Below are 20,017 nucleotides of genomic sequence, written 5' to 3'. Positions count from 1 at the left end.
AGCTCCATTCAAACCAAATTACTCATGCTTTCCTGAAGCGTGTCATGAATTTTCTTGTCCCTCCTATTGTCAGGCTCACCCAATCTCACCTTTGGCTTCCTGTATTTCTCGGTGTCCCTTCCAGGCCAGGTGAGGACTGAATAACAGGCTCTGGCCAGTGGACTTGTCCCATGATGCAGAGTCCCCCAGTTCCTCCTAACCTCAGAAATTGCATAAGCGATGAATGGGCTAGCCCCTGAGAGGTTCTGTATGTTACCAGAGTAGGACCTACCCTCTCCTGATGACTCCACACACCTTTGGTCCTACTCATCCCTCTGCTTAGAGAGAGGTTTTCCCTCTTTCTTGCCAGTTGAAATTCCTATCATCCTTTAAGTTTCAACTCCTGTATGTCCTCCCCTGGGAGTCAGTCACTCGCACCTCTCTCTACTTTCTGGGCATTATTATTACCTCTATTTCAGCCCAGAGCAGAGCCCAGCTAACAGAAAATGTAAGGGCTTGTCTCCCACACTACACTGTGGTGTCCAGAGAGCATGGACTGTGTTTGTTTAAGTAATTCTATCTCCCACTGGACTTAGCCTTGTGATTTGTACTCAGGAGTAGTGTGCACCTGATAGTAATTAGGTCAGAGGGAAAACCATTTACCCCTTGGTCTCAGTGTATGCAGTTGGGCATGGAGAATAAAAGCTTGACCCCTCTGAACCTGGAGGGCACAGTGGTTGGCAGGGATTAGAGAAGATTTCAGGTGAAGAGGCCTCTAGGCAGGGCATGAATATGTGTTTGTGTGTGTGTGTGTGGGGGGGTCTTCACCCTGGTCATTGCCATCCTTCTCCCCACTCCTCCAGGAAACCCACAGCTCCTGCACAGTTTGGGGGAGTTAAGGAAGAGCCTCTACAGCTTCCAACTGTTTACCTCCTAGGTACCATGGCGATGGGAGATTGGTCACCATGGCAACCATTATTAACCAGGCAGAGCAACTGCTGGCAGATAGTGAATGAGGACAGAAAAGGCAAAAAAAGGGCATATCAAAGGCATGGGGCACATGCAGTCCTGGCCAAAGTCCCACCTAAAGTGACTGAGATTTTGCTCTGACCAGTCAGTTACCCACAGAGCAGCCATTCACTCTATCCTGGCATCCTGCACCCAGCAAGGACCCCATTTACAGCTGAACAGAGGCTGAGGAGGAAAAGTGCATGTGCTTGGGTGTTCATGTGAAGAAAGGGTCCCATTCCTGCCAAAGGAGCTCCCACCAGCTCAGCGAAATCCCAATGGGGTTCCCTGGCCTGGCAGAATTTTCAAGAATCCATGACTTTGTCATACAAGACCTGGTACAGAGAGCAATGGCAATAGTAGTCACCTCCTTTCTCACAGGACCAACTCTTCACTGCCCCCTCCAATGATTTCTCAGAGGGAGTATGTGACTCCGTGCCCAGACAATGATGTTGTTACTGGGTTTTATGAATGAAAGTGTGTGTGTGTGTGTGTGTGTGTGTGTGCACGCACGCGCGTATGCCGAGGGAAGGCGGGGGGGGGGGGGGTGGGTAGTTGCTGGCAGACTGTCCATAAAGTTAGGGGTCTGTACAGCCCACTCTAGGAGGGAGATTGAACCCAGGTGGAGGGGCAACTGCCCACTAGTCTGGGGTGCCAAGGACTGACCCCAGTTTGCCCGTCTGAAAGATTTGGTGAGGAGCATCCACCATAAAGTCTCTCCTTTCCAGGAGAGAGGTGGCAGCACTCCCATTGGGAGTCCTGAGCAAGTAAACTGCATATTGGAGGCGCTGGACCCATGGCCAGTGGCCCAGGGGGGGATTTCGGATCCTTTCTGCTCTTCCCTCCTTTCATCCTCCTCCACATTTCATGTCTAGCTGGAGATAGCCACTTTAGAATGACAAAGTTTAAAATCTCGACAACAGCATAAAGTAGGGCAGTTATGAATTGAGGAATTACAAGGGGAGAAAAATGAAACACCCCTCCATCCCCCTAGTTACCTAGTCCAGCCCTTGCCAGAGATTGCTGGGATGGCCAGAGCAAGGACCAGCTGGCTTAGCCCCCTCTGGTGTTGGAGGTGGGGGTGGAAGCTGAGCTGAGGAGAAAAGCTTGAGGACGAGGACAGAGAGCCCATATGATTATCCGGTTAGGGGATTGCAAGGGATCAGAGAGCCTGCTGCCCCTTCTCCTCCATACCTAAACACTAAGCCCCCAAGCACCGACTGGCCAAGATTGTAGATTACGAGTCCATCATTAAAAAAAAATAAAAAATAAAAAAGGAAGAAAGAATAGAATAGAAACAGTGACTGCTCACTTCACTAAATAATATGAACTCTTTGCCTCCTCCTCAGCCACATGTCTCTTTGGATCCCCAACGCTGAGTTGGGTCTAGCGGAGGCAGTCCCTCAACCCCAGTCTGCTGACCTCCCTAGCTCCTGCTCCTTCCAAGCCCATGGACATAACTGCCCCACGCCTGGCGCATACTCGGAGAGACTCTGCTCTAGTCCCAGATCTGAAGCCGCAGAAACGAGGCGGCCAGAGAGCCTCTTCCAGGACAGGCTGCCATGAAGGCGCGTGGCCAGGCATCTGGGTTACAGGGTGTCTTAGGGAGGTGTCTCCAGGGTAGTATCGTGGCCAGACTCCCTTCCTGTCTCTAGCGGGAGACAGTCCAGCTCCTTCTGCCTCCTGCCCCGACGGCTCAGCCCGAATCGGCCCAGCGCGGCCGCCGGATGTGAGTGTAAGGAGTGTGATGGACTTGGGCACAGCGGAGAGCTTTGTCCTGTGATTTCGGCTGGAGGAGTGTGTGCGTGCCGGGGTTGGGAACAGATGCCGGGGCAGGCCCCTTTCTCGCGCGCCCAGAAGCAGCCCGTTTCAGCACCGGGGGCTGCGGACAGCGCCGCGCCTGCACTTGGGCTCAGCCACCCCTCTGCCCTGCGCGGACTTCTTTAATCCATCTCCGGGCTGGATGGAATCAGCGAGCCAGCAGACCTCCCAGCGCCCTAAAAACTCCCAGCTCAAGAGACCCTAAAATCCTTACCCGACAAAGTTTGAGTTCTCCGCGATGCGCCTCTGTCTGGCAGAGAGTCTCTGCTGCTCGCTCCCTCTGGGTTCTGGGTAACAGCTCTGGCCTCGCTCCCTCCCCCACGCTTCGGCCCCAGGACCCTCCTCTGCGAACGGCGGAAGGCGTCTGTTGCCTCCCTGTCTCTCACTGAGAAAGTCAGGTGAGGCTCTGGAGTCTCAAAGGCGGTCCCGGAAGAGGCAGAAGCCGCTCATTCGTATCAGCATACCCTCCAAGGGAAGAGGGGGCGAGCCAGGAGCAAGAAAACAGGAAAGTCTGCCTGTCAACTCTGGACTCTTCTAACCGCGAGCTTCCCGCCACCTTGGACTCTTTCCTGAGATGTTTTACCAGTAATGTAATCCACACTGGATGAGGACACAGCGGAGATCTGGGAGTCTGAAGTTTAAAGGTGGGAATATATATCCCCTTAAACTTGTTTGCAATCTTAGGAAGGGTTTTAGAAACGAATCTCTCTTAGGGATATCTCCTTGCAGAGATTTATTTCCTTCTACCACAGCAGACACCACCAGCTTCCCTGAACTAAAAATTAAAACTCGCCAATCCAGCCAAAAGAATTTAAACTCTTTTTGCAGAAAATAACAACAAAGCCTCCACATTTCTCCGGACTCACTTTCCCCACAGAAAGCATATATCTAAGGACACACCTCTTCATCAAGGATGAAAACCTAAATGCACCTCCCCTTCACTCTCTGGTCCTGAATTGCAGGAGCAGGTCCCAGGAGGAATCCAGCTTTCCTGTCTGGGACAAGGTCTGGAAGCCTCTTGGGTTCCAGGTCCCCATGGCTGACACCCTTATGGGAAGAAACTGCAGGAACAGATCCCACAGCAGCCTGAAAAGGAGAGGCTTCTTTGAGGATTTGTAACTTATGATATTTTCTGAACATATCTATTAAATTATCTACTCATGAAGGGGAACCTGGGTGGCTTTGTTGGTTAAGTGTCAGACTTTGGCTCAGGTCATGATCTCATGGCTCGTGGGTTAAAGCCCTGCCTGGGGCTCTGTGCTGACAGCTCAGAGCCTGGAGCCTGCTTTGGATTCAGTCTCTGTCTCTCTCTGCCCCTCCCCCACTCACACTCTGTCTCTCTCTCTCTCTCTCAAATATAAATAAACATTAAAATAATTATGTATTCATGGAACAGATTGTCTTTAGAAAGCTTAAGTTCTCGAGTTCATGCAACACTTGGAGAGATCAAGTGTATATTATTCACTGGAGAAATAAAGAATTAGAATCACACACACACACACACACACACACACACACACACACTCCTTAAAGAAGGGAAGCAAAACCCAGAAAAAATTTCCCCAAAGAAAAGTCAAGCTTAATTGTTCAGATTTAAGGGATTCTGGTAGCGAGAAAGCAAATAAATGGAAATGGTGAATCAACAAAACAAAGTTGAAGCCACAGAAGTTGGAGAGGAGAGTTCTTATTTTGTCATTTGGGCTTCTGGAAGAAATATGAAGTGGATTTAACACAAGAGAAGACGTAATTCATGAGATGATGCCTCATCAAGACCTTTGGTGTCCTTAATCCAGAGAATCTCCAACATACATCAGTTACCTCGTGCAATTTTTTTTACAGCCCTCATTGTCAGGAAATACTTTATTTTCTCTAGTCCCAGTAATTTACACTACAAGTTAAAGCTGTTTCCCATAGGAAAGGATGGGAAGATTGGAAGCAGATGGTTATCATTTGTTGTCCAGAAACATTTCAGAGCTTCAAAAGAATCTTACATACGGATATTGGGGAAGGTGGTTGTTACCATGAGACAATTTTAATGCACAATCCTGAAAGTGAAAAATCTCTCTGGACTTTGTTTTTGAAATGCAGACCATTCCTAAGATCTTAGGAGGGAAATAAGACCTTATAAAATTAACCATGAAGTGGAGAAGTGCACTGAATCTGACCAAATGAGGTAGAGCATCCATTGCAGGATTGGGCACATAATTGGCCCTTGGGAAATGATATGTGTGGCAATAGATATCACTGAAGAATTTTCCATACCTGTAAGGTACAAACAGATAAACTGAGACTGAAAATGAGCAGAAAGAGCCTAGAGGGGATATATCTGTGAATTAGCCTGCACAAGGCATCCAGTAGCAGGATCCTGGGCTGTCAGGAAGGAGGATCCAGATTCGGCTGAAGACTCAGGGGTAGCCTCTAGGGGTCTGTCCTATTGCTCAGGTTTCATCTGAAGTGCAACCAAATATGTATGGCACAGCATGGAAGGGACAGAAGTCCTTTGTCAATATGCAGGATACAATTAGCACCAAGCAATCCCAGATGAGTGAGTGGGGTGTCCTAAGAGGTCCATGGCACCAAGACACCCAGGAGAGGGATCCTCAGATACCCAAAGCCTGTGTCAGAATAGGGAGACATCAGTGAGAAGAGAGCTATGGAGAAGGCACCACTTCCTCATTCTAACTGGGTGGATGATATCTGAGTGGGGGAGGATTAGGTCAATCCTAGGTTGCTTTAGCCTCAGTCAATATTTCTTAAGGAAATGAGGAGGGTTCTGTGTGGGAAAAGGTGATACCCAGGCATCAATAGCTGAGGAAGACTGGACCCAGGGAACCTGGTGAGACTAGTTCTACCTGCCTGTGATTTCACTGCCTGAGAAATAAAAGGGTACATACTAGCCATGCCCAGAGGGATTGAGTTCAAGCATGAGCATGAACAGGTGTGGTTTAGGGGACTCCCCAGTAAGATATAGTTTTAATTATTTTTAAATTTAAATTTTTAAATGTTTTTTTATTTATTTTGAGAGGGAGAGGAAGCATTAGCAGGGAGGCCAGGGAGAGAGAGAGAATCCCAATCAGGCTCTCACGAAGTATGAGATCATGACCTGAGCTAAAATCAACAGTTGGGCTTAACTGACTGAGCCACCCAGGTGCCCCTAATTGTTTTTAAATTTTAGAAAATATGTGATTATGGTCTACATAGTCTGGGATTTGCTTTTCCCCCCAATCTTAGGATTCAGTGATATTGTTGTTTCTAGCTATAGTTATTTCAGTTTTACTGTGTAAATATACAATTTGCTATTTATTCTGGGTGCATATTATACATTTTGATTTTAAAAATTGGGGGGAGGAATTAAATTTTTCCTACTTTGTGTAAAATCTACCCAGTCCAAACAAATTTCAGAAGTGGTGGGGATCTGATATTTATAGATTAGACTTGAAAGGCACATTAAATACGGTGTCCAGTGTGTTAAAGAACACACAATCTGATAAGGAGATAAGCCAGACTAGCAGATGATAAGTAGAAATGCAAACAGATAAGCCCAGTTATCAGTAAGGAGGAGAGTGTGGGCTTACTCTGGCAGATGGTTTAGATCCTTGGCAAATGATAGGGCAATTTGCAGGAATGGCTTTTGGGAAATAAAATATTTATTCAGAGGCAGGTGAGCTTCACATGAGAAGCAATGATGCATAAATTTCCCCAGGCATTTTCTCAGTCAGTGCAAAGTCATCAGGGGAAAAGACCCTGCTGTGGCAGAGGCAGTGGTTTTCAGTTTTTAAGGCTACCTTTTCTGCTTCTCAGGCAACAAAAATGATAGTATGTTTCCCTCACCTACCTGGCAGTTGACAAAATAGAAGGAAAATAAAGTTAAATTAATGAGATTTGAAGAGTTGTAAATTCTGTCCAAATATGATTAAGAGCTATGGAGGAGAGTGGTCTTCAGAGATCTAATCTACCTCATCCCCTGAAGATGCCCCTTCAGGCCAGCCTTGTAGGTAGTGGAGTCTGTTATCTCCCTCTCTCTCTGGGAGAGTCAGGTAAGGCTCTGGAGCCTCAAAGGCGGTCCAGAAGAGGCTGAAGCTACACATTTTGACCATCCAAATCTATCTGACCATCAGTGCCTGGAATTCCACCATCAGAACTTCATCCTTTTAGTTTCAAATTTTTATCCCTTTTACTTTGTTGTTGTTGTTTTCTAAATGATGTCTATGCCCAACATGGGGCTTGAACTTACAACCTCAAGATCAAGAGTCACATGCTCCACCCACCAAGCCAGGCAGGTGAAGCTTTAAAATGCAAATAACTCCAGAAGCATGTGACTGAGGGAAGCATTTGATGACCCTGGAGACCAATAAGGGTATGATGGCACAGATACCACAGCAGGGGCAGGTAGGATGGGCAGGGGCAAAGGTCTGGGTGACAGATGCTGAATACTGAGGGCAAACTTGGTCCCTACCACAGCTAAGCCTGGTCCGGGCTCAGTAAAATCACCTGAGCTTTCCTCTAAGCCTACAACCTTCATTTTCCATCTACAAAAGAAGGACAATCACCTTTTCTAATTGTTACAGCTGGCAAATGTGTACTGGACACAAGGCTATTTTAGCGAATTGTAATCTGAATGTCATCAAAGGTGCTCATTAGTAGATGGGACGTGCCCTGGGCTGAGTACTGCTCAGGTCAACATTTTCATCAAGGCCTTGGGTAAATGTATGGAATCTTCTGTATATTTTAATGTGGATAGGATGTATAGCTAACATGCATTCAGGAAATATGGCAAATATGGAGTGCAAATCAGTATATAAAAAAATCTTGAGGGCTTTTAATGATGGGCTGAATATACAGACTGAGAAAAAAATATAACAGGAACAAATATAAGGTTCTGCAGCAGGGTCCAAAATTATCAGCCATCCACACACAGAGAGAGGAGACATTGCTTGGCAGACCTCATTCACCATGATGTGAAGCCTGAGAATGACACGTCTCCACAAAAACTGGCAAAAAGCTAATGACAGACAATGCTGACTTAATAGAAGTATATAATGTATAAAAGAGGTGAGTCTTTAAAAAATTTTTAAGTTTACTTATTTATTTTGAGAGAGACAGAGACAGCCTGAGTGGGGGAGGGGCAGAGAGAGAGGGAGAGAGAGAGAGAATCCCGAGCAGGCTTCATGCTGCCAGCACAGAGTCCCATGGGGGGCTTGATCCCACAAACTGTGAGATCATGACCTGAGCTGAAACCGAGAGTCAAATGCTTAACCAATTGAGCCACCCAGGCACCCCAAAAATGAGTCTTGATCAGCTATTTTCTTTTCAGCATACCTGGATTATTTTCATTTTGGTTGCCACATTTTAAAGAAGGGTTGCATTGCAAAATTATATTCATAATAGAACTTTAAAATCAGTTCAATAAATTAATTTTACATTTTATGTTATATTCTAGTTTTTCTTCACATACACATTATTCTCTTTCATGGTGATACTAACATGTAAATACAATTTTGTTATTCTAGTTTTTATTCAGGTGTTATATCTTGAGAAATAGCCTATCTTACTGTGTTAGTTTCCAGTGACTTTAGGTCAATGTCCAAATTATTTATCACTAGCCATGATCATGACCAAATGAATTACACAATTAATAGAATGATTTATATAGTTATTGACATTTTTATGTACATTTAAATTATTTCCCATTTCCAATCCTTTAAGCAACTGCCAAGAAACATTTTTTCCTATTTTTTGTAACTATTTCCTCAGGTTATATTCCCAGAATATACCCTAGGGATATAAGCATCTGAATTCAAGAAAAGTTTTAGCAATTTCTATTGCTATCAATCATTTACCAGTTCCACCAGTTTTTTTTTTACCAGCATTCTATTTTATTTTTCAAATTTTGTTCATAAGCTGCACCCCATTATAGTTTTAATTTGCATCTCAATAAGAGATAGTAAAGTTGAACATTTTCTTATGTCTGTTTGCTACTTGTGTCTCCTCTTTGTGAATCATCTATTCATGTCCTTGGCCCATTTATATTAAAGTTGATGTTTTTCCTTTCAATTTTCATGAGCTTTTTGTGCAATACTGACAGAGACTTTCTCCTAGCTTATTTGATGAAAATATTTCCCCCAGTCTGCTTGCCTTTTTGAGTTATGATAATATTTATTGTAGAGACTTGCAAACATTTCCCACTGAGATTCATTTAATTCATTGAAAGCCTAGAATGCATAATTCCCTCACATATATGATTTCTACTCTTTTTTGATAGTTTCATATATTTTTATTTTAATATTAACTCTTTAATACAATTGGTGTAGACAATTAATTTAATGTGGGACTCAGTTTCCTCATCTGATAAAAAAGGTACCTACTTCTCACTTTTATTCCAGAAATCTCTAATATCGGTGGGTCCAATACTTGATTGCCTAGGATACTCCATTCTTTAACAATGCTATATCAGTTATCAATTCATCACTTCTCAGCATTGAATTATTTTAAGCATTTTTTCTTTTACAGTGAGCACGATGGTAAGCTTTCTCAGTAGAGGATGCTGGAGAAACACTGAAGCAGGAGCGGACTATGTAGTTGTTTCTGGTGGCTGCACCATTGATGTGGACATGTGAGAATGTCCAGTGGTGCTCTGCTTCAGCCACATGCCTAGAATATACAGTTCCTTGATGATGTCCCAGCCCCAGCTGGACCTGGTGGTCACCTTCCTGCACCTGTCTCAGCATGGACACCCAATGTGCAGCCCTCCTGCCTGTAATGGTATTCCAACTCTCTCTGCTTCCCTAGCCTCACACCCCCCAGGTTTGTCTCTTGTGACCCTATGGTGCCACAACCATTTTGATACAAGCACCACAGCTCCAACCTCATACTCACACTGATGCCCCCACCTTTTCTGCACTCCTGTGTGGCCAGCCACTAGCTGTGGCTTGCCCTACCTGCATTCTGGGGATTGCTTCCTTCTGGCTCAGGAACTGCAGGCCACCTCAAGTCTGTGCAAACCTGTGAATTTCTCTGACATACATTGAGCTGCAATTATACCAGCTCCAACAAGGTTTAAATGCCAGTCTTGGGGAGGGGGATCCCCGTTCCAAGTTTGTCCTTCCTTGGTTACTCTCCTTCAGTCCTGTAGTGCCATGTAAACTCTCCTACATCTTATGTTTAATAATCTTTATTTTAATCGTTTCCTATTTGAATTATTGTGTGGTTTCTGTCTCTTGATTAGATCCACACTGATATACATATAATGAACCAGGGTATCTTTTATATTTTTATCTAGAGAAGGGATCAGAGACTTTTTCTTAAGGGGCTGGATAGTAAGTATTTTAGACTTTCAGGACATATGGTCAATGTCACAAAATTCAACACTCACTCATGTGGAAGGAAGAAAGGAAGGAAGGAAGGAAGGAAGGAAAGAAAGAAAGAAAGAAAGAAAGAAAGAAAGAAAGAAGGAAAAGGAAGGTTCTTAGCAAATCAGAAGTAGAAGGGAACTTCCTCAGATTTATAGAAGTCATTTTAGAAAAGCTTACTGTTAATAATATGCTTAATTTGAAGACTGAGATCAAGAACAAGGCAAGGATGTTCAGTTTTAGCACTTGTATTAAACATTGTAGTGCAAGTCCCAGCCACTACAGCACAGGAAAAAAAAAGAAATGAAATAAATGGCATAAAGATGAGAAAAAGATAACTGTCATTATCCAAAGACAGCATAATCATAGAAAACCCTATCTAATTTATAAAAAATAATAGAATAAGTAAATTTAATAAGATTGCAGGATGCAAAACTCAACTGTACTTCTATATATTCTAGCAACAAAAAACAGAATATGAAATTTTAGAAATACCATTTACAACAGTGTCATAGACATAATTATTTAAGAATAAATCTAACACTATGTGCAAGACTTGTAAGACATTGCTAAAAAACTAAAGACCTAAGTAAATGTAAAGATATACTATGTTATGGTATACTCTTATGAAATCTCGGTAGTTTTAAGATTTTTCCCCAAAACTGATTTAAAATTTCATGAAATCCCAATCAAAATCCCAATAGGCTTTATTCTGAAGAAACTGGAGTCTAAAATTTTATGGAAATGCAAAGAATCTAGACTATACATAATAATCTTGAAAAAGAAGAACAAAGCTTGAGGATTTATACTACCTGATCTCAAGATTTAGGATAAAGCTAGCACAATTAAAACAGTGTGGTATTGGCATAAGGAACAGCCTTGTGGGACAAAGTAGAAATTCCATGTACATACAGTCAATTGATTTTTACTAAAGGTGCCAAGGCAATTCAGTGGAGAAATAAAATTCATTTGTAGGAAATGGTGATGAAACAACTGGAATTTGTATGAATGGAAACAAATCTCAACTCCTATCTCAGTCCACATAGGAAATTTAATTTGAGAAAAACCATACACAGACCTAAATATAAAGCTACCACCATAATGCATAGGAACAAAAAAGTGGAATATTTTCATGATTTGGGGGTAGGCAAAATTTTCTTAGGACAAAAAAAGGCCCTAACCATAAAGAAACTCCAATAAATTATATTCCATCAAAATAAAAATTTCTCCTCACCCAAAGATACCATTAAGAAAATGAAGACAGTCTTCAAAATAAAGTGTGTACTCTTCAAAATCGTCAGTCATGAAAGACAATACATAGAGAGATAGACAAGCAGACTGAGGGACTGTTCTAAATTAAAGAAGTCTAAAGATTAATGACAGTTAAGTGCAACACGATCTTGGTTTGGATCCTGACTCTAGCAATTCTTTTTTTTTTTCTATAAAGGATATTATTGTGAGACAAATGATAAGCTTTGCACAAGATCTGTAGATGAGGAACAATTCATATGAAAAAAGATTTCTCTCTGAAACCATGGTGGCCAGGAGGAAAGGGCACAAGTCTTCAAATGTTTTTCAAAGAAAAGACCTGTCAACTTTGAAATCTATATCTGGTAACACTATCCTTCAGAAATGAAAGAGGAAATAAAAACATTCTCAGATGAAGAAAAACTAAGAGAATTTGTGCTAGCAAATCTACCCTTAAAGAATGGCTAGAAAAGGAAATAACAGAAGAAAGTTTGGAACTTCAGAAAAAAGTAATATCAGAATGGGTAAAACTGATGGTTAAAGCAAAAATTATTACACCATCTGATGTAGTGCACAATGTATAAAGAAGAAACACTTAAAACAATTATATTTAAAGAGAGGGAAGGGTAAAGATACCCAAATGACAGTAAATTTTCTACATTTCTATCAAAATGGTACATTAATACCAGTAGACTATGATGTTTCATAAATGCACTGTTAACACCTACGGCTACCACTAAGAAAACTATACAAAGTGATATATCTAAAAAACTATAAATAGTTAAAAAACTGGGTACTTCAGTTGGTAAGTGTCTGACTCTTGACTTCAGCTTAAGTCATAACCTCACAGTTGTGAGATGAGCCCTGCATCAGGCTCCATGCCCAGTGAGGAGCCTGCTTAAGATTCTCTTTCTCTCTCTCTCTCTGCTCCTTCCCTGCTCTCTCTGATGAACACTCACTCTCTTTAAAAAAAAACACAAACTATAAATAAATCAACATAGAATAATTAAAAATTCTTCACAGAATTCTTCTACAGAAAAGAGAAATAGAGAAATGAGAAACAGTGAAAACAAACCAGAAAACAAATAATAAAATGGAAGACTTAAGCCCAAGCATGTAAAAAATACCTTAAATGTAAATGGTCTCAATAAACCAATTAAAACAGATTGTCAGAGTGTATAGAATAACATGAGCCAATGATATACTATATACATGAAACTTACTTTATGTACAACACTATAGGTAGGTCAAAATAAAAGGAGGAATTTCTTCTCCATCATAGAGATAATGGATAATTGGGACAATATATGTCAAGATGCCTTGAAAAATAAATAATGCTCAACTTTCAATTAGTGCCATTCTGGAAGAAGGTCATCATTTTCCCCTACATATTGATAACCACCTTACTTGTTTCTCATCCTGCAGTTATTATGTTACCTCTTTCAATCCTGGACATTAAAATTCCCAGGGGGCCAGACACTAAGTTATTTGATATGACGATGAAGTGGTCCTGTGTATGAGGGTGTTTGAAAGCTGCTGATGGAGAGAATATGGTTTATTTTGACCCTGATTCCTCTTGGAGCAATGAAACAGGACAACAAGAAGTTTTAGGCCCCCAGAATTTCAAATTCTTGAGCGGAAGCTTAGCTGATGAAGTAAGTTTCCAGGGAAAGTGATTCAGACCCTCTGGACTGACTTCACGCAGTTTATTATTCACAGGAACTGGTTGACATTTAAATCATGCAAATGTATCCTGCTTATCTGTGAGTGGACACAGTACACACATCTGCAGTGACACAGAACAATGAATAATGTATTTTAGAGGAGACAAGAGTATTTTACATTTCCATTTGATTCTTTGTGAAGTGCTGCTTGTGAATTTCTCTTCTCTATTGAATTGTGATTTCTTAACAAGTGGATAGAGGAATTTATCTTTTTTTTCTTCTGCCTCTCCCTCCTTCCTTCCTTCTTTTGTTTTTTTCCCTCTCAATCTTTATCCTTTCTTTATTTCTCTCTCTCCTCTTCATTTCTCTTCTCTGTTTCACCCACTCCCTACCCTGGCTTCCACCTCCCCTTTGGAGATGAGGGTACAGCTACCATTCTTCCCTGTCCCTTGTGAGCTCACAATCTGTGTTGTGTGGGCCCCATGGTTACTGTTAATGCTAGTTTGGGTTATGGAAGAAGGGGGAGAGGAGTCATAGGAGGGATACCTGGGAAGTTCTTTAGAGATCACTGAATGCAGTAGATCTCCTCCCAAGCACCTGATCCCATTCCTCAAACCCGCCTCCTGTACAGAAAAGACAACCCCCCTCAAGGTTAAATGGCAAGTCTGTGTTGCTCAGCTAGTGACCACCTTTTGTGATCAGGTCATGACTATCTTTCTAGCCAGATCTGTCCCACATGTCCCCTGAGTTCCTTCAGGGTTATGACAGGAGATGGGGAGCCCAATAGGTTTGCTTGTGCCTCTAGCCTATTAAAAAGAGGCTTCAATACAGAATTTGCAGAACTATCAAACACACTGACAACTTTGTGGTTTTTGAAGAACTAAGGTTTGCTCTTTTCACAGAAGATACTTTTCAACAATCCTACTAGAATGAAACCTGCTTGTTAGAGACAGATGCTGAGAAAACATGAACTCAGGTGGTGGCAATACTGTGTTCACAGTGCTTACTCTGTTACACACTATGCAAAGCACTTGTAAATTAATTCATTGAATTTCCACAACAAAAAAGGGGGAAACTGAGGCAAGGAGTGGCACCCACCACTGCAGGACTAGCCTGGCACCAGAGGTGGACTCTTAAGCACGCATTTAAACTGTGTCTCTGTGGTTTCTGCACACCAGGAACCTTTCAGGACTCAGAGTTTTCCCACCAGACACATCCAGCCGCACACCAGGGTGTGAACTCTTAGGCCACAAAAATGGTTGTTGATATGTGAATAAAGCTCTCAGTCCATCTAAACCCATCTGCAGAGTCACAGAGAAGGTTAACAGGCTGGGAGAAGGTGTGGTCCCTTTGATCTTTTCCTGAATAGCCAGCTTTCAGATGAGTCAACTACTGAGGAATCAATAAATGGGCATCTCCCCAGTATGGATGATGCCTTCTCTCCTTGGTTGCCCCCAAACAGTAATCCTTTATGAGAGATAGACATCTTCTCTTTTGGTTTAGATAATCATACCTAGTGGTGGGAGTACTGGAAAAGAGTGTTTCCTGGCCAAATCCCCCAAGATTGGGATCTCCTATTTTATTCCTGATTGTAGCATCTGGCCCACCCATACTTGTTATATTAGCCAGAGGATATTCGATATACAATGCAAACTATTATCAAGTAGGGATCAAAAAGCTCCTGAATACAGGTTCTGTAAAAGGACCATACTACATGCCTCTTTACCAGATGCCAAATAGTAAAGGACAGGGTAGGGCCTTCCTGCAGGCTCTAGGTAATGTGAAGATCCTCCCTACAATCCCACATCCCAGAGGGACTGCCGGAGGAGGCACCAGCTCATCCATGCTGCCACTGCTATGGCCTAGATTGAATAATTTCTCTGAAATATACACACCCATCAGGGAATTTTGAAGCCCAGGAGGAAGGTTGCCTAAACCAAGGTCCAACCATTCTACAAATATGTATTTAGCACCTACCTTATGTGCTTGGCTCATCTTATCACATTGAGAAAGACTTCCTACTCTTTGTGAATGGGCTGGTGGAGTCTCAAGACACAGTCATTCACTCCTTGGAACAAAGGTTGATGAGCTTCAAAGGTTGAGGAACACAAAGAAGGGCACCAACTTCAACATAGTCATCAATATCTTGAGGGGAGAGTCACAGCACTTTGACTCTGATGGGGGGGGGGGGGCTTGGTGAGGGCTTCCACTGACTACTTGGTGCCTGGGAAGAAGGAGCTGGATCAGAATGAGACCACCACACATATCTAGGATGTACAGAAGGGGATCTGGGGATTGCAGTGGCATATAGGAAGAAAGCAGTTATGGAGAGGGGTGGTGGGATACCAACTTCTCAGTGGCAGGATGGTTCACCGCTGAGAGGGGTGCATGGGCTGCTCCTTCAGGGGCTAAGATCCTGGGAAACTCTCCTGGTGCCTGTGAGTGAAATTGGTAAAAGGAGTTTGGTACTGATGCCAAGCTCATGATTATCATTTGTCCCACGTGGCTCTGGACTTCTCTGAGTGGTGTTCTCTTCCTCACAAGGCATGAGGGTGGAGGCATTTAGGAGGCCCCCTGCCATTTTCTCAGTGTGAGTGTGAGTGATGGCAGTAGGAAAGGTAATGAGAATAATGATTATAGAACAGATAACATTTATTGAGTTCTTACTATGTGCTAGACTCTGTTCCAAGCCCTCTATCCATTTTATGCCCATGACAGCCCTGTGAGGCAGGCATAGTCTTCACTCCAGGTGCCCAGAGGACCTTCTGTAGGGACCACAAACCTGACATCAAGAAGTAAACCAGCTCTGGGTCTTGGAGATCCTTTGCCTTGATGGGAGGGTGCTCAGGGCTCAGACCTGAGAGGGAGGGGAGAAGCATAGTGGGGAGGAGCATTTCCTCTCAGATCACCTGCTTAGGTGCTGGGTCCTCAGGTACGATTTGCTGAGATCCAACTCAGGAACCTGTTAAAAATACAGAAAGCCAGGCTCTGCCCCAGGCCCAGAGAGTAAATCTGAATCTCTGGGAGTGGGGCCAGGGGTTCTGCATCTTCAACGGGGCAATTTATAATCATATAAAGTTGCAAACCTCCACTGTATGGTATAACTCCTACCTTGGACTGTTTCTTTGACAAAAAAGGATGGAGTATTGGGAAGACTCACATATAAGGAATATAATTTTGGATTCCTGGCAAGAGGCAATCATATATATTCAAATTTACTCTGGAAGCAGAGAAGCACAAATGAAGCTTTCTGATAATGTGGACAAGATTGCTAGGTTGTACCTCCAAAAACTCCCAGGGAGAGGTTTAAAACCTTGTGACACTCTCCAGCAGATTGGGTGTAATTCCAAATAAAGGCAGAGTTACTTGAAAGTGAAAAAGTCCACCTCAAGGAGCATGAGGCATCCCAGCCTTTGCTTTAAGCAAAGATTTTGCAGTAACACTCTTGCAGGGTTCATAGAAGACCTGCCTGGTGCAGAGTCCTGATTAAATGATACCACCTTGCCTGAATGCCCAAGCTTTGATGGAGACTAAGAAGAAACCCCAGATGGCTCTCTACAGATGTCTAGAATAACTCAAACATGAAAACAGGTAATTCATCGAAAAAGTAGACTAGATCACTGCCTAGGGAGCAAAGATGCAAGACATGCTTTGAGAATTGAGCTGTTGGTGGACCTTGATGTTTTTCCCTTGATCTCAATCACAGCAAAACAGCAAATGAGATATTTCTCTGCTGGGCATGAGGTGTAGGTTAAATATATTAACAAAGAGAGGAGATGTGGAAAAGAAGCAGGAGGAAGAGCCTTATTCAGTTAACCTCCCATAGAAGTCCCAGATCTAAAAGTCCCTGACCACAGTCCTCCAAATCCTAGCCCTTGGGAAAGTAAAGGAAAAAGAACTCCCAGTTAGATACAAGTCTTTCTTTGGAGGCTGGGGGTTGGAAATATGATGTGAGCAAGTGTCTGAGGTTGGCCCTGAAGCCGCAGAATATTCCTGGGACAGTGAATGACCCTGTGTAGCCCCTTTAGGAAGACAGTGAGCCTAATGTCCCTGGAAGCCCAGATGAAAGCAGCAGGCCCAGAATTTAGCAGATACGTGCTAAATCAAGAGTTGGATGCTTAACCGATTGAGCCACCCAGGTGCCCCTCCACATACATTTTAGAATCAGATTCTTAGTTTCAACTATCAAAAAGTCTGCTGGAATTATGTGTGGAATTACATTGACTCTATAGACAGATTTCAGAACTGACGTCTTAATAATTTTGATTGTTTCCAATCTATGAACATGGCATATCTACTTATTTTTGGTCATCTTTAATTTCTCTAAGGAGTGTTTTGTAGTTTACAATGTAGAAGTTGTAATTTCTTTGGTTAAATTTGTTACCAAGTGCTTTGTGGTTTTTGACACTATTTTAAATGTCATTTAAAATTTTTCATTTTCAATTGTCTGTTGCCAGTATATAGAAATACGATGGAGTCTTGTATGTCGAGCTTGCATTCTGTGACTTTGCTAAACTCACATACAAGTTCTAATAGTAGTGATGAATATTCTTTAGAATTTTCTATGTAAATAATTATGACTTATGCAGATAAAGATTTTTTAAGACTTATTTTCTGACCTTAATGGCTTTTCTTTTTCTTGCCAATTGCATTGACTAGGAACTACAGTACAATGTTTAATAGAAGTGGTGGAAGTGGGTATCCCTGCCTTGTTCCCAATCATAGGGAAAAGCATTCATAGTGCTGTAGATTTTTTTTTTTGGTAGAGAATTTGAGGGATTTAGGGACTGATCAAGGAAAAAGATGTCATCAGAAGAAGCATTTACACACAACAAACTTTATTGGATGACACGTGGACAGGATTGAATGAGAGTATCCCTCACATGAAACCTCTCAGAGGCTTTGAGAGAGGAAGACTGGAGAGGGGGCTTATGTGCCTAGGTGATGTCACTCAGCATCAAGGCAGGCAATCTCTGGGTGAGAGAGCTCCAAAGAGCAGCAGTTGCTTGGAGTCTAATAACTACAAGGCTCAATAGGTAAGAGCTTTGAGTGAGGTTTTGTGGGGTATGCAAAGCAGTCAATAGCTTAAAAAATGCTTGTTTGGACTATTTAAAAATGATTGTGGATGTCTGGGTGCCTTAGTTGGTTGGGCAACTGACTCTTGATTTCAGCTCAGGTCATCATCTCACCACCCTGTGATCAATCCTGTGTTGGCCTTGGCACAGAGCATGGAGCCTGCTTGAGATTCTCTTTCCATCTCTCTCTGCTCCTCCCCTGCTTGCGTTCTCTCTAAAAAATAAATAAACTTAAATTTGAATTTGGTGCCATCAGGATCTTGCATTAATGGGTCTCAGCTAGCAGTAAAGAGATAATCCACCTGAGGGCCATTTTGGACTCATTTACATAACAATACCCTTTAATAGTTTGAGGACTTTTTTTCTCTTTTCCCATTTTTCCTGAAAGTTTGTATCATGAATGGATCTTGAGTTGTGTCATATCATTTTTTCTGTACCTAGTGAGATAATCCTTTATGTTGCAACAAATTGAATTACATCAACAGAGTTTTGATTATTAAAACAATCTTTCATTCTTGGGATGAATCTGACTTGGTCATGAGGTAGTATCTGTTTTATGTATGGTTGGATTAACTTATATAGTATTATATAGGTTGATTAATTTATATAGTATTTTGCTTTTATTGTAACCCTTGTTTTCATGTTAGTGTTCTACTAGGCTCTTAAGAGTTGAGATACTACCTCTTCCTCTATTGTCGGAAAGATTTTGTGTAAATTGATGTTATTTTTTTCTTTCACTCTTTGACAAAATTCATCAGTGAAACCATCCAGGCCTGGAACTTCTTTTGTGGGAAGGGTTTAGATAACCCATTAAATTTCCTTGATAGATAGGTCATTCAGATTTTCTGCTTCATTTTATGTCAGTTTTGTTTAGTTTATTTTTCAAGGTCCATTTCTCCTTAGTTTTTTAATTTTTCAGGATAAAATTTATTCAAATTATTCTTTCATTATGATTTTAATGTCTGTAGGATCTCTAGTGATAACCACTCTGTGTTAATTTCTGTTCTTTCCCTTTTTTCTTACTAATTAGGGGTTTATTGATTTTTTTCAAATAACTAACTTCTTGATTTGTCATTTTACCTGGTAATTTCTTCTTTGTGCTATACTTAGGAATATGTTTAATTTCCAAATATTTTGACATTTTAATATCTTATTGCCATTGGTTTTTCACTTAATTTCATTGCAGTTCAACAACATATTCTGTATGATTTAAATTCTTTTAAATTTATTGAGACTTATTTCATGGCAGAGGCATGTGGACTACCTTGGTGAAAGTACCAAGCACAATGGAAAAGAATGTTTTCTAGAATTTGGAATATAAGTCAAGGTTAAGATGATGTATATATCTTTAGTCATTGTGTGTGTGTGTGTGTTGGCGTATTTGAGAGCTGAGAGAAAGAAGTTAAAACCCACTACTTAAAATCTAGAAACCTTGCAACCATATAGACCCATTTACCACTCAACCAGTTGCCTTTAATGCTATAGTTGCCATATGTATTGTATCTATATCAAGGGAATTGAGAGGAAAAAACAGTTAAAAAAATATTTCCTAGATATTTACCATTTCAGATGCTGGTCATTCCATCCTTAAGATCTGATTTTCTATATTATATATATTTCTTTTAGCCTAAAAAAATTCCTTTAGCATTTCTTACAGTACAAGTCTTCGATTGATAACTTCCCCTGGTTTACTTTTATCTGAAAATGTCTTTATTTTGCTTTTGTTTTTGAAAAATATTTTCCTTTGATATATTCAAATTTGATAGAATTCTGGGTTGAGAAATTTTATTTTTCAACACTTTAATGATGTTGTTCCACCACCTTTTAGATTCTATAGTTTCTGATGAGAGGTCAGTGATTTCTAATTATTGTT

The 20,017-nt window shown here is 41.6% G+C and overlaps 1 protein-coding gene across 2 annotated transcripts in view; it reads right to left on the bottom strand.

The window, feature by feature from the left end:
- Positions 1 to 3,194, bottom strand: part of CNGA3 (cyclic nucleotide gated channel subunit alpha 3) — a 48,800-nt gene extending 45,606 nt beyond the window's left edge. The window contains exon 1 of one of the 2 annotated variants that reach the window (XM_060608052.2): positions 3,023 to 3,194. The gene's annotated coding sequence lies outside the window, so the exon portion shown is untranslated. Of the gene's footprint in view, positions 1 to 89; positions 1,060 to 3,022 lie in introns of those variants that run through there. The other variant, XM_060608069.3, reaches the window with a different exon arrangement.
- Between the last annotated feature and the right edge of the window lie 16,823 nt (positions 3,195 to 20,017).

Source organism: Panthera onca, chromosome A3 (genome assembly GCF_046562875.1).
Source record: "Panthera onca isolate mPanOnc1 chromosome A3, mPanOnc1 haplotype 2, whole genome shotgun sequence".
Classification (NCBI taxonomy): domain Eukaryota; kingdom Metazoa; phylum Chordata; class Mammalia; order Carnivora; family Felidae; genus Panthera; species Panthera onca.
This window is presented reverse-complemented; position numbering and strand designations above follow the sequence as displayed.